The sequence below is a fragment of the Zingiber officinale genome, chromosome 6B, assembly GCF_018446385.1.
Source record: "Zingiber officinale cultivar Zhangliang chromosome 6B, Zo_v1.1, whole genome shotgun sequence".
Taxonomy (NCBI): domain Eukaryota; kingdom Viridiplantae; phylum Streptophyta; class Magnoliopsida; order Zingiberales; family Zingiberaceae; genus Zingiber; species Zingiber officinale.
Genome location: NC_055996.1, coordinates 85064915 through 85068622, shown reverse-complemented (window position 1 = coordinate 85068622; position 3708 = coordinate 85064915). Strand labels below are relative to the sequence as shown.

General features: G+C 45.5%; 1 long non-coding RNA gene across 1 annotated transcript; it reads right to left on the bottom strand.

Annotated features, from left to right (window-relative positions):
* Positions 1-766: 766 nt before the first annotated feature.
* LOC121990377 lies at positions 767-2419 on the bottom strand. The gene is made up of 3 exons (XR_006114578.1): positions 2086-2419; positions 1832-1900; positions 767-819 (listed from the first exon to the last, which is right to left on the bottom strand). It is a non-coding gene; the product is annotated as an uncharacterized LOC121990377 (long non-coding RNA).
* Positions 2420-3708: the final 1289 nt, after the last annotated feature.

Genomic DNA, 3708 nt, shown 5'->3' with positions numbered 1-3708 from the left:
ATTTAATTTAAAAACTCTCTTTTTAAATCATGAACATGGTTACAAAAAAGGAAAGTTTTATCAAAAATTAAAATCTTCCTTTCAACTACAAATAAGGAAAGATATCAAATCTTTCACTTAATCTTTTGTAGAAAGCTATAAAAGGAAATATTTAAATTTTAATCTCTCTTTTAAAACCATGATATCCATATAAGAAAAGATTTTAAAATAAAATCCTTTTAATTTTATTAGGGTCGGCCACAACAAACTTGGGCTCCAAGCTATGGTCGGCCCCCCTTCACTTGGCTCATCCCTTGGCTTGGCTGGCCCAAGCTTGGACTCCAAGCTTGCTTGGCCGGCCACCTAAGTGTCACGCCCCCAGAAGAGTCCCTGTCCGAGAAAATTTCGGCAGCATCTCCCCCGTACGACGGACAATCAAAATTTTCTACAAGCACTAAATACTCAGCTACAGGCGGCTGGAATAATAACAGTAATGAAAATCAATCACCACGCAGTTTATATATATATATTCAGCCTCTGGCTGACACAACCACGCAGTAATAATACTCTGACTCGAAATCAACCCTACTCAACTACACTCGTAAAACTCAAATCCGACGAACTCACCTCTTATGCCGTCCAGGCAGGCATGTAGTAGAATAAAAACCAAATCCAAATCCATCGATATAATAAAATCTATATCATGTCCATAAGCAAATAAATCCAGAACATAACAAGTGCAAACAGTCTAGAACAGAAAAGGAAACCAAACGAAAAACCAATCACATCCTCGAGGTCTGCAGGGACCAGCAACTGGAACTCTCTCCTGACAGCATCAACCTGAAAATATCAACAACGGAGGCGGGGTGAGTCCAACACTCAGCAGGTACAATTGATATGCAAAGTAAAGAAATAACACCTAGCACTAATCATGCGTACAGTCTCCTGATAAAGATAAAGGTAACTACAAACCGAAGAAGACAGGAGAGAATCTGTACTAACCAGGACCCGGTAAAAGGACAAACAGTCCGAAAGGTATAGAAGACCTGTATGCATGTCAATCAAGGTATCCAAGCAATGTGCAGCATATAAGTGCAACAAACACAAACACAAACAATAAATGCATCATGCATATGATGCCAATGTCATGGTCACCCCTGACGCCAGTCAGCCGACTCACATCAACAGTGGGACCGAGTGGGTAGGGCTGTGACAACCGTGCACTCTGCAACACTACTCCTGATGAGTGATCGAGTGGACGGGATGCTGTCGGAGTACATACGTACTCCTACCCCAAATCATAAATGGGGGAGCGCAATGCTCTCAACTCCCGGTACGCTATGACGGGGAGGGATCTCTAACGTGCTACACGCTGCGTCACACTACCCCTGCGCGGATCAACGGAGCACCGGAAGAGTCAAACCGACGTGCTACCACGCTGTATCTCGCACAACGGAGCACCGAACAGTGATGAAACTGGCAATGTGCTCGACAATAAAGGAGCAATCAATCACTCAGCATGCAATCATGCGAATGGTGCATGTCACTAAACATGGTAATATACTAAACCAAATCTCTGGACATATCATAATGTGCACCAAAGCGAATGAATCATATCAAGGTATCTGATCATATAAGGTATCAAACCTAGGTCCTGACATGGTAAAATATGGTTATATCACTACCCATGAGCATGTGGAATCAGGTACATATCCATACAAGATGTAAACAAACAATCAATCAACGAGTAGCATGTATTGGGCAGTGATTAACCGAAACAAGTATGAAACACAATTAATGCAACATATTATCTTCATTACTAAGCATATCAAAGACAAATAGTCAAAAGTACCCGCCTCCAATCGAAAAGGATCGTATCCAAAACAGATCCCCCGTCAAGACACCGTCTCGAATCAATATCCTGTAATAAATCGTACAGTTTGGCTAAGTTTAATTATAACTAAAATAGCTAAACCAAACTATTTTCTTCAGGAACCCCAATTGAATTTAACTAAAAATCAATTAGGATTAGTTCCATTAACCCTAACCATTCTACTATTCGATTTCATTAAAACCTACACATGAATCCAACTCTCTACTTCTTACCTCAATTCTTCTTCAGCCGTTCTGTAATGGCAACAGAACCAATCAGTAATGAGATGACTGGAATTGAGGAAACCCCAATCTCGGATCAGCAATGAAAACCAGGGCACAATGAACAACAAATCAGATTGGTAGCGCCGAGGAGATGGGTGTCGCGGCTGAGGCTAGGGCACAGCTCTGCTCGACGATCGGAGGGAAAGCTCTAGGGCTGAGGAAGGCCGGCGGCAGCGCTGCTCCGGGCGGAGGGAGAGGCGATCGGCGCTGTGCCAAGACACGGCAGAGAGGAAGAAGGGCACAGAGAAGTCGGACTTGGGAGAAAGGAGGAAGATGACCGGCGCTGCTCTGTGCGTCGCCGAGAAGAGGGGAGTCGCAAGGAAGGTGAGGATCGGGAGGAGAGGAGGAGGGAAGAAAGTGAGGCGGCTCGGAGAGGAGGAACCGCGGGCCGGCGGGTGGGGCAGGGAGGAGGAAAATCGGCGGCGTCGGGGAGAAGGGCTCGGGCTCGCGGAAGAGGAAAAGAAACGGAGGAATAAAAATAAGGAAAAAGAAAAAGAAAAGGAAAAGAAAAATAAAACTTTTCCTCATTTAAATAGGATAGTCTAAACAGGCTTTTCCGTGCCCCGTTTTTATCCCCGTGAACTTATCCGTACGAGCTCCGAAAAATTCCCGAAAAATTTCCAAAAATTCCGAAAAATTCCCTTAATCATATTCGCCTATTTCCGGTATTTTACATTCTCCCCCACTTATAAAAATTTGGTCCCCAAATTTCGTTATCTACCATCAGCAAATACTAACAACAGACAGCAAGTATAAATGCTGAACGGTAACTACATCACATACCTCAAGTGAAAAGATGGGGATATCGAGCTCGGATCGTATCCTCAAGCTCCCAAGTAGCCTCCTCGTCTGAATGATGCTGCCATCCGACTTTAACCAGCCGGATGGTCTTGTTCCGCAACTAACGCTCCTTCCGGTCGAGAATCCGTACCGGAACCTCCTCATAGGTAATGTCAGGCTGAACTGGAACTGGAATATCAGCCAGTACATGCGTCGGGTCAGGTACGTATCTCCTCAGCATAGATACGTGGAATACATCGTGGACGCCTGACAGGGACGGTGGTAGTGCCAGTCTGTAAGCTACCGCTCCGATCCTCTCCAAGATCTCGAAAGGGCCAATGTACCGCGGAGCTAGCTTACCTCTGAGGCCAAATCTCTTCACCCCTTTCGTGGGTGAAACACGCAGAAATACATGGTCGCCAACAGAGAACTCCAGGGGTCTGCGTCTCCGATCAGCATAGCTCTTCTGACGATCCTGCGCCTCTGACATCCTCCGTCTGATAGTACGGACCAACTCTGCATCCTGCTGAACTCTCTGAGGTCCCAACAACTGAGCCTCTCCAACCTCATCCCAAAGGACGGGTGTCCGACAAGGTCTACCATACAACGCCTCAAACGGTGCCATCTGGATAGCCGAATGGAAGCTGTTGTTGTAGGCAAACTCTACCAACGGCAGATGGTCCTCCCAACTGCCTCCGAAATCCATAACACATGACCTCAGCAGGTCCTCTAAAGTCTGAATGGTCCGCTCTGACTGTCAGTGCAACAAACACAAACACAAACAATAAATGC